Raw genomic sequence first — 10,926 nt, forward strand, 5'->3', positions numbered from 1 at the left:
CGCCGCAACTAGAGAAAGCCCGGGCGGAGCAACGAAGACCCAACGCAGCCAAAAATAAATAAATAAAACAGATAAATTTAAACAAACAAAAAACAGTGAGTCAGTATGGCCTTGGCACCTGGGAAGGGAGCCTTATCATTGAAGGAGGACCGGCACTGCTGTCCCAGGAAGGAAGTCATTTAATCTTTATTTTTAACATGGACATGCTTTACTTCTGGTCAGTGCACCCTTTTCTTTAATGATTAAAGCAGATGTACAATATGTGTGTGATAGGCTGCAAACAGGCTTAAGTTTTAGTTAGCATAAAAGTAAAGTTAAATCGTGTACAAGCCAGAATGACTTCCCCGTACCTCAATACATGAAAATTTCTTCCATTAATACTTATACATGTATGTGAGGAGGAAGAGGAAAAAAAGTACATACGTTGGATATCTAAAAGGACACAGGAAACTGCCTGTCACTGTATGTCCAGTCCTCCAACCTCCCCCGCCCCGCCCCGCCCCGCCCCGCCCCGCCCCGCCCCGCCCCGCCCCGCCCCGCCCCGCCCCGCCCCGCCCCGCGGAAGACGGACTGACACGTCCCACGCTCTTTCTTTGGCGGTGCACTTGGACTTCATTTCCCAGAAGGCCCTTCACCCTATGCCGGCTGTTTCCAGGCACGGAGCGCGCGGGGCCGCTGGGAGATGAAGTCCCCAACCGCCGGCGCTGGGCGGAAGCGGCCTTAGTGAGCCTGCACAGGGCGGCATGCGCGAGAGTGGGGGCGCCCTCCCACTCTGTGGTGAGTCCGCGGTCCCAGCCGGTTGGCGGTGCGAGTGTGAGGAAGGCGGAGGCCCGTGTGTGCAGGCGGTGGGGCCCAAGGGGCGTGGACCGGGGCGGCCGGGCTGTGGGGGAGGGGAGAGAAGAGGCGGTGATGCGCGTGCCAGGGGGTGGGGGTGGGGGAGCGACCTGTGCTGGCAGTTGAGACCTCAGGTGTGCATCCGAGCGCGACCCCGCATGTGTGACACCGCCTATGTATGCAGGTGTGACCTCAGGTGTGTGCCTATATGCCCTGAACCCGTAGCCACCACTCCCCCGTTCACCTCCTCCCCAGCCCCTGGCAACCATTAATCTACCTTCTGTCTCTGTTCTGGACATTTCATGTAAATGGGGTCCTACAATATGTGCTTTTGTGTGTGTGCTTTTCTCACTGAAAGTAATGTTTTCCAAGTCCATTCATGTTGTGCTGTGTATCAGTACTTACTTCATTTTTGTAGTTGCATAATATTCCATCGTATGGAAAAATAGACCAGTTTGTTTACTCAAGCGTCTCTGCTGTGAACATTCACACACAGGTTTGTGTGTGGACATATGTTCTCAATTCGGGGGACTGAGGCAGTTGGTCTGTCCCAGAGGAGCCCATGTGTATGGCTGTGGCCACACCCACTCCCTGCTGCCTGTGCCCAGCCAGCAGTACTTCATTTACCAGAATCCCAGCCCTGGGCCCCAAGGTTCAAGCCAGAAGCTTGGAGCCCCGCTGCTGTGTGAGAAGTAGACTCTGGGGGCAGGAATCCATCCCTGCCAGTGTCACCTACAACCTGGCTCCTCAGCCTGAGACCAAGACCACTGTCCTGTATCTGCTGAGGCCAAGCAGCCCAGAGACGGAGCAGAGTGGCAGGTGATGGAGCCCGAGGCACCAGGTGAGGCAGACGGCAGGGTGGTGGTCACAGGGCTGGACATTTTTCAGAAACCAGATCTCCCTCGAAATATGTCCTGCTCCTTGCCTTCCTCCGCCTAGTCCAGACCACCACCCCCTCACAGGTCTCTGTCACCCTTTGCCCCTTCCATCTCTCTCCACATAAGACTGGAGGGGTCTTTAACCCTGAATGGTGAGGCCACCCCTCCCCTTAAACCCTCTGTCACTGCCCAAGCCATCAGAGCAGGGTCAGCAAACTCTCCCTGGAAAGCACCAGATAGCAAGTATTTTGAGCTTTGCAGTCCAAGAGGCAAAATCACGGATGTCATATAGGTTCTTATCTAACAAGAGAGAAAACACACATCCACACTGTTTTCTTTTTTCGTGACGAAATCCACGACTTTGTTGATGGACACTGAAATCTGACTTTCATGTAACGTTTGTCTTCTTTTCACCTTCCCCCCCCAGCCCCTTAAAAATGTAAAAACTATTCTTAGCTCACAGAGCATACAAAAACAGGCAATGGGGCCGTGTTTGCTGACCCCTGATTTGAAACAAATTCACACTTCTTTCCATGCCTTCCAGGCCCTGCATGACCTGACTTCTACCTGTTTTCCAGGCCTCCCCTATGGCTCTCCCTTTGCCCATCATTCTTCTCCTCCACCCCACCGGCCACTCGATAGGGTATAAGCTTAGCCATTCAGAGGCCTTCCCTGGCCACCCAAACCCACATTACGCTTTTATCTCTTACCACTTGAACACTTTACACTTGTTCCCATTCATCACAGACTGTAAATTTCATGATGTGGTGCCCAGTCCATGGAGTACTTGTTAAATGAATGAATGAACAAACAGCCTCCCACAAAAGGTACTATTACCCCATTTTACAGATAGAAAACTGAGGCCCCAGGGGAACTGAGCAGCCCAAGGTCACCCATCAGGGAGTGGTGAAGGTGGGTTTGATCCTAGATCTGACAGACTCCACTTACCCACCTCTCTCGCTGTCCCCAGCTTAGCAATGACACCAGGAGGAAGGAAGGGCACACTGGGCCCCAGGAATCTGCTCACCACTCTCACCCCTGTGGGGAGGGGCAGAAGGCCTCAGTCAGCCGTTCCCTCCTGGGAGTCTCTGTCAGGACCTGAATTCAAGACAGCTCAGACTATGATTTTCAGCCCTCTTGAGTACTCGCCCACCTGGTAGCTCCACTTCGTCCCCAACCGTCCCGGTAACAAGGGATCCTGAAATGTGCCTTCTGCCGCTGCCACCCATGAGCCTGAGAGAGCTTGGAGCTGAGACTTCAGACTGTTACACAGCACATCATTCACTGTGTACGAAGTTCAAGGATAGGCACAACTCACGCGCTGTCAGAAATCCCAGCAGTAACCACCTCCCGGCTGGGGAGGGCATTGCCTGGAAGGGAGCCAGGAGGGGTCTGTCCGTGGTGCTGAAACGCCCCAGGGCTGAACTTTCCAACTGGTATCTTTGAGCCACGTTGTATGTATTGAAATCTGCATTAAATAAATAAACTTAAGAATCACAAATCTAGTTTCTCAGTCACACCACCTGCATTCCTACTGCTCAGGAGCCACATGGGGCTGATGGCTGCCAAATTCCATCCTCACAGAAAGTTCTAGAGCTTGATCTGGACGGTGGTTACACAGGTGTGTGCATTGCTCAGAACTCATTGAGCTGAGCCCTGATATCTCTCTTTTAAAAAATTACCGTTTTGAAGGCACAGACTCAAGTCTGACTGCCTTGTTTCAAATCCCCACCTACCCATTATTTGCTTCACAACCTTAGATTTAACCCCTCTGTGCCCCCGTTTTCCCCCACCTGTATAACAGAGGGTAGTGACAGTACCTGATTGTCCCCACATTAGGGAACTGGGCCAGTGTGGCACAGAGAGCCTTTGAGAAGCTCACAGGCTGGGGGTGGCATGGGGCTGCAGCTCAGGGACTCAGCCTAGGCTCAGGGACAGGTCTGAGGCCCAGCCCCCAAGCATCAAATCAGAGGGCTGCTTTCTATGGAGCCTTGAGCCCCATGACCCCTTGCCCATCCTAGGAGCCAGGCGGGGATGCAGGGTGTAAAGGCGGTGTGGCCTTGGGCAGCAAAGGCCCTGTGAGCTGTTCCCGTGTTGTGTTTCATTTCACAAAGACTTGTCACAGCGTAATGCTGTCCATCCTCCCGGAGACTGTCCCTGCTGTACCTGAGAGGAAACAGGCCCAGAGGTCCAGGACTTCCTGGTCCAAGCGTGCATCTTCCCCGGGTCACCCTGGATCCATGGTGGCTGTGCAGACCCCTGCACCAGAGCCGAGGTGGTGTGCCACATCCCCAGACTAATTCCAGGGGCACAGATCACCCCGTCTGTCCATGTGAACTCAGGCATCTTCCCCTCTTGTTGCCTCAGTTTCCTTCCTGTCAAATGGGTCAGGTAGTGTTGCCTCACTCGTAGGGGCAGAGTGACGATCAAGCAAGCTGATGGAAGGTTCCCACAGCGCGCCTGGCACATAGCAAACGTTGGGGGCTGTGGTTCCCTGAGCCCTGGAGGGCAAACAGGAGGGAGCAGGCCGAGGGCAGGCAGCACAGGAGCAAACGCCTGTGGGAGGGTCTGGACTGGGAGGGCCAGGGTCCCTGGGAAAGGGGCCACTGGCTGGCAGGGCTTCTGGGTGAGGGGACTTTGAGGCTGCGGTCCCTGGGGTCTGAGGGCAGATCTGGCCTCCCTCAAGCCCCTGCCCTGCCCTCCCCCAGCTCCTCCCTCTCAGGGGAGGATCGAGGACCATAAGCCTGAGGCCCAGGACACCACATTCCTGGCAGATGCCGTCCACGTGAGTCTCCAAAATGCCAACGTTCTCAGCAGGCACACCCGTTTCCGTTCCTGCTTCTGCGCCACTTCACCTCCGAGCTGAACTGGAGCTGCAGCCCCCAGGGAGCGTGGGTCCTGGGGCAGGGCCAGCCTCCTCCTCTCCCTCCTCTTCCTCCTTCTCTCTTCACCCCAGGGTGGGGCTCAGTGACTCTGTCACTAATCGAGGGCACCTTGGAAGAAACCCTGACCCTGGGAAGATCTGGGACATGGGGTCCTCTGTGGCCACACTGTTTACCAGCCAACACCCAGGCTCATGACCACATCTAAAACTAATCACCCCCAGCGGCCCCACCTCCAAATACCTTCACGTTGGGGGTTAAGGCTTTAACGTAGGACTTTGGGAGAGACACAAATATTCAAGTGGGATCACAGCACTCAGTATCAAGGTGATAACAGCACCAACTCTTGGCTCGGGCCACTCAGCATGAGTCCCCCCACTCCCTCCCAGGTGTTCACATCCTGCTGTTTCCCATGGGGCTGACCCCTGTCAGACATAGCCCCTGGCTGAGCCAATGCGTGTGGGATGTTTCAGAAGCCAGTGACATTCAAGGACGTGGCCATGGACTTCACAAGGGAGGAATGGGGGTTGCTGGGCCCAACACAGAGGATGCTCTGTATGTGTGTGTGTGTGTGTGTGTGTTCATCCCCTGCCTCGTGCCCGGTCACTCACACCCAGATGTGTCCTTGCTCTGTGTCCCCAGCTGGGTCCCCTTTGTGCGGACTGGATGCCTCTCCCTGAATCACCAGGGAGAGGCCTTTCCCACGCCTCGGGGCACACACTGCACTGCTGTTCAGCCTTGGGGCCTGACTGACTTGTAGCAACCCCTCCTCCTTTCTCACCATGGACAGGACTTCCTGATTCCACACCAGACGTGATCGCCAAGCTGGAGCAGTGGGAAGACCCCTGGACTGTGGAGAGAGACGTCCCGAGAGGTCCAGGTAAGTGAAGGAAGGTCTCTCTATCTAATCATTTTTTTAATTAAATTTCATTTTTTTCCTCCCAGCTTTATTGAGGTGTAATTGACAAATAAAGGTTACATATATTTAAGGTGTACAAGGTTGTATTTTGACATACGTATACGTTGTGAAATGATTACCACAATCAAGCTATTGATTCAGAGTTACCGTTTTTTCACGGTGGTGAGAACATTTAAGATAAACTGTCTTAGGACATTTCAAGTATACAATGCAGTATTATAATTATAGTCACCATGCTTCAGATGAGTTTATTTCTCCTCCTGGGGCAAGGAGGTGGGGTGTACATCCAACAGAAAAGAGCCAAACCCCTTACTCATTAAGCAGTCAGTCCCCCCAGCCCCTGACAACCACTAATCTGCTTTGTGCCTCTGTGGATTTTTTGTATCTGGCTTCTTTCACTTAGCATGATGCTTTCAAAGTTCATCAACATCGTAGCACATTATCAGTCCTTTATTTTTTGTGGCTGAATAATATTCCATTGCATGGATAGACCGCATTTTATTCATACAGTCTTCAGTTGACAGAGAGTTGGGCTGTTTCCACGTTTTGGCTGTTGGGAACATTCACATACATACAAGTTTTTGTTTGAGTGCCTGTTCTCCACTCTGCTGGCCAGGCCCTGGTACGGTGAGGGCGTGGCTGTGCCCCTCATGGCATCTGACCGAGGGGATGGCTCTCGGTGGCCTTGGCCCGTGCCTTTCTCTGTTCCCTTCTACCGTTTTCCTTCCTCGCTGTGCAGAAAAAGGTTAACACAGCAGGTCTGAGGCTGCCGTCCTTGGAAGGGCCTGATGCAAGGCTGGCCTTTGGCTGGTGTCTGGGAACTTGGATTTCGGGAGCGTGGGGTTCTCACCGCTCCCTAAATGGTAACAGCGGCTCACTGCGCCTGAACCGTGGGTACCAACAACATGGTTTATACTGGGCACCTGCGTTCCTTCTGGGAGTCTGGAATTTTGGTACGTGCTCTGCGGTGGGTGCCCTTCCTCAGATGCAGGAGCCTCTGCTCGAGGCCGCAGGTCCGGGCCAGCAGCTCGTTCTGTTGTACGAGTCAGGCCGCTGGGGCTCTGTCCCCGCGCAGATTGGCAGTGCACGTTCAGGTCGCGGCTTGAGCACGTTTCTTGCTTACGTTTCAGAATCAGGGCCTGGGTCCCGAGCTCCCAACAAAGGGCAGGCTCCAGGGCAGGTGATGCTCTGGCTCCAGGGCAGGTGACGCGGGGGCTGCCGGGGCACACCATCGTGAGTGAAGTCACAGAGCACAGAGGCCAGGCGGCAGCGGGGACGCGCAGCCGGCGGGAGCAGAGCCCCGAGCGGAGCCTCGCAGGAGGTTTCCCCTGGCTCCCCTTCCTCACCGAGCATCAGGACACGCCGGCACGGGCGCAAGCTCCCGCGAACCATGTTCGCCAAGAGGGCCTCGCGTGCATTTCAGCCCTGGATCCGGGAGAGGGCGTGTGCGTGGAAGCCTTCGGCTCTTTTCCAGACCACAGTCTCCCTCGAGGAGTCGACGCTGGGGAGGACGCGCCGGCGCGCGGTGGGTGGGGAGGTGCGTTTGGCGAGAACGCGTGCCTCGTGGGCTGTCCGCCGAGTCCCGGCAGACGGAAGCCCCACGCGTGCGAGGAGCGTGGGAAGGTCCAGAGGACCCACGCGCGTGAGAAGCTGTTCCCGTGCCGGGAGTGCGGGCGCGCCTCCAGCGAGAGCTCGTCCCGGGCCCAGCACCGGCGCATCCACAGGGGTGAGCGGCCCTTTGCCCGCACCGAGTGCACGCAAAGCTGGACCCTAGCCAAGCACCTGAGGGCGCACATGGACGAGCGGCCCTACGCTTGCGGGGAGTGCGGCGGGGCCTTCCGCCAGAGCAGGTCCCTTCGGGGGGGTCGGGGGGAGACCACGCGAACGCAGCGGGTGTCAGAAAACCCTCCGTGATCGTTTGGTTCTCATGCGTCAGTGAACTGCGGACGTGCCAGATGCGGCGGCGATCTTCTGTCTGTCCTGGCTGTGTTGTCCCCCCAGCCTGCAAGGGCCCTGGGAGCGTCAGGAACTTGGGGCTGGTACAGAGCAGCCGCTGTTGCACGTCATGCATTTCTCCACGCAGGGTCACCTGGTCGGGTGAGAAAGCTGGGCATGGGCCTGGGACCTGTCTTCTGGAGATGCTTCTCCGTGAACTTCAGGGGGAGTCACGGCCACCCCCAATCCTCCCCCATGTGCAGGTTCCCACGGGTGCCCACTCTCTGGCAGGAAAGATCCACAGGTGTGAATGGTCTTCCTCTCAGCAGGCCTGGAACAGAGCTCATTTCAAAGTTTTCGCCAAGGGAAAAGTGTAATTAAAAAACAAACAAACCAACAAAAAAACTATTTAAAAAAAGGTATTTTTTTTTTAGTCCTTTGTGCCTTGCATTAACTCGGGCCATATGGTTTTTTGTTTCCCACCCCACCCCCAAAAAAAGGGAGCTCTGTGTGCTGAAACGTCGTGTCACCAAGTCCAGCTCTTTAAAAACCGTGTGTCGCTCCTCAGCTTCAGCATGAAGACTTTGTTGAAATCAGCTGCGACGGTGATGCCGGTGTAAGGCGTCCACACTGTGTGAGCACTTTGCAAGTGTTGTCCCATCTCATCCTGTCAGCGGCCCTGGGATGCAGGCACTTCTATCCCCACTTAGAGCTGAGATTCTGAGAGGTTAAACTACTTGCCCAAGGCCAGCTGGAAGCCATTCACTGTTCAGGATGGAAATATTAGATGTAGCAGATAAGGACAGCGTGGTGGAAGTCCATCCGTCCCTTTCAGCGGACACCCAGACGTGTTCCCTGTGAGGAGGCGGTGCTGGAATATAAAGCCCCCTTGAGAATTGGGAGACAACAGGAGGATTGGGTCCCATCTGAAGAAGCAGTCGAACCGTTTGACCCACTCGAGGCAAAGGCAGCGTGGGAACTGGGCAGCCCTTGCTCAATCCAGTCGTCGTTGGTGAAATGCCTGCTGGGAGCCACGAGCTTGTTCCCGTCACAGGCGGGGGCCTTTCACTTCCTGTACAACTTTGCTCAGGGCTTCCTTGTGGCCACCAAGGTAAGAACCAACCTCAAGCCCAGCCTCGAAGCCCCTGCACTTCCCCACCGTGGCCCACCTTTCCAGGCTCATTTCTCGTCATCCCCCAGGCAGCTTGCAGTGACCAAACCTACCTCCTTCCGGTTCCTTGGACAGCCCAGCTTGTTCTGGTTTCCTGTCCTCAGCATCAGCTCCAGGGTGACTCCCTGAGCAAGTCAGAGGCCCGTGGCCTCCTCGGGCCCCCCCACCCTGGCAGCACATCCCTTGTGTTGGTTTTGCCTGTGTCTTTGTTCAGAGCCCCCCCTGGACCAGGAGCCCCATTAGCACATGTCCACGTCTCTGTGTCCCTATCTCCTGGCACGTACGGGGAATGCATGAGTGAGCCAGTGAGACACTGAATACAAAACAACTACTGGGGGGGTCCCCCAGACCACCCTGAGGTTTGTGGACAGGGAATGTTGCCTGCCATTCCAGTAGACAAAGATCAAGCCATCAGCCAGTGTATGCCTCCAGACGGTGAGCCCTTAGGGGAATTCAGGATGGAGAAAAACAGGAAGCATTCTGTGGATAACACAGAATGTTATCCATTCTGTGCTTTGGATACTGGCCCTGGATACTTAAGATGCATATCTAAGGAATAATTTCAATGAACCCAGACTCTTGCATCTTCCCACACATAGAGAAGCACTAGCGTTATTAATTTGAGGTGTCTGTTCTTTGCGATTAGCAGTAATCTTTTGATGTTCGACTACATGCTTTGTTGTTTGTTTGTTTGTTTTTCCAGCAAAAAGACCTTCTCTATATCCTGGCTCCTCCCTTACCTCTTTGAACAATGTTACTGCGAACATTTCTGTACAAGATTTTGTGTGGACCTATGTTTTCATTTCTCCACTAAACTGTTTTCCACAGAGGCTGCATCATTTTACGTTTCCACCAGCAATGTATGAGGGTTCCTCTTTCTCCACATCCTCACCCACACTTGTTACCTGTCTTTCTGATCATAGCCATCCTCTCGGGTGTGAAGTGGCATCACAGTGTGGCTTCGATTTGCATTTCCCTGATGACAAAGGACATTGAGCATCCATTCATGTGCTTATTGGCCATTTGCATGTTTTCCTTGGGTAAATGTTACTGTCTTGGCCCATTATTATTTTATTTATTTATGTAGCCACACTGTGTGGCTTGCAGAATCTTAGTTTCCCCACCAGCGATGGAACCTGGGCCCCCAGCAGTCCTAACCACTGGCCCACCAGGGAATTCCCTGCCCATTTTTCAATTGGGTTATTTAGGGGCTTTGTTGTTGGGTTATTTGAGTTGTAAGAGTTCTTTATATATCCTGGATGCAAGTTGTGTTTTTGTGTGTCTGTGTGTCTTTATGTGGGTCTGTATGTCTGTGTGAGCCTAAGTGTGTGGCTGTGTCTGAGCAGGTACAACTTTGCCTCCCACCATGGACATGGAGAAGCAGAGGGCATCATGATCATCTGGGAAGAGGGGAGGGTTTATTATCTCCGTGTTACAGAGAAGGAAGTAGAAGGCCAGATAAATGAAGTCATTTGCCCATAAAAGAGTTAAGAGGCAGAACTGGGAATTGAAATCAGCTGGGTCCCTCTCCATAGCCTTTGCTTCCTACTGCGTCATGCTGTTTCTTATCCAGTGGCTCTCAGCCTTGCCTGCACATTAGAATCATCTGGAAACTTTTAAAAGTCTGGATGGGGGCTTCCCTGGCAGTCCAGTGGTTAAGACTCCACGCTTCCACTGCAGGGGGCACGGGTTCGATCCCTGATCGGGGAACTAAGACCCTGCATGGCACATGGTGTGGCCAAAAAAAAAAAAGTCTGGATGCCCAGGCCAAACCCAGACCAATGAAATTAGGATCTGTAATAGGCAAAATAATGCCTCCCCTGCCCCCCAAGTTGTCCACATCCTAATCCTCAGAACCTGTGAGTATGTTACCTTACATGGCAAAAGGGAATTTGCAGATGGGGAAAGTATCCTGGATTACCAGGTGAGTCCAGTGTAATCACAAGGGTCCTCCTAAGTGAAAAAGAGATGCAGGAGGGTCAGTCAGAGAAGGGGATGGAATGACGGCGAGGCAGGTGCACAGAACAAGGAATGAGGGCAGCCTCTAGAAGGTGGAAGAGGCAAGGAAATGGATTTCTCCCTTAGAGCCTCCAGAAGGAACACAAATGCCAACATGGTGATTTTAGCCCAGTGAGACCCATTTTGGGCTTCTGACCTCCAGAAACCTAAGATAATATAGATTTTTGTTGTTATGAGCCACTGCATTTGTGGTAATTTGTTACAGTAGTGATAGGAAACTAATACAGCCTCTTTAGACACAAACCAGACCAGTTAGCAGAGCCAACTGCACCCACGTGTATAATAGGA

The 10,926-nt window shown here is 53.7% G+C and overlaps 1 long non-coding RNA gene across 1 annotated transcript; it reads left to right on the forward strand.

The window, feature by feature from the left end:
- Window positions 1–718: 718 nt before the first annotated feature.
- LOC133077955 (uncharacterized) lies at window positions 719–8,817 on the forward strand. The gene is made up of 3 exons (XR_009697825.1): window positions 719–777; window positions 5,385–5,474; window positions 7,949–8,817. It is a non-coding gene; the product is annotated as an uncharacterized LOC133077955 (long non-coding RNA).
- The last annotated feature ends 2,109 nt before the right edge of the window (window positions 8,818–10,926 follow it).

This window comes from Eubalaena glacialis, chromosome 18, assembly GCF_028564815.1.
Source record: "Eubalaena glacialis isolate mEubGla1 chromosome 18, mEubGla1.1.hap2.+ XY, whole genome shotgun sequence".
In the NCBI taxonomy this organism is placed as follows: Eukaryota; Metazoa; Chordata; class Mammalia; order Artiodactyla; family Balaenidae; genus Eubalaena; species Eubalaena glacialis.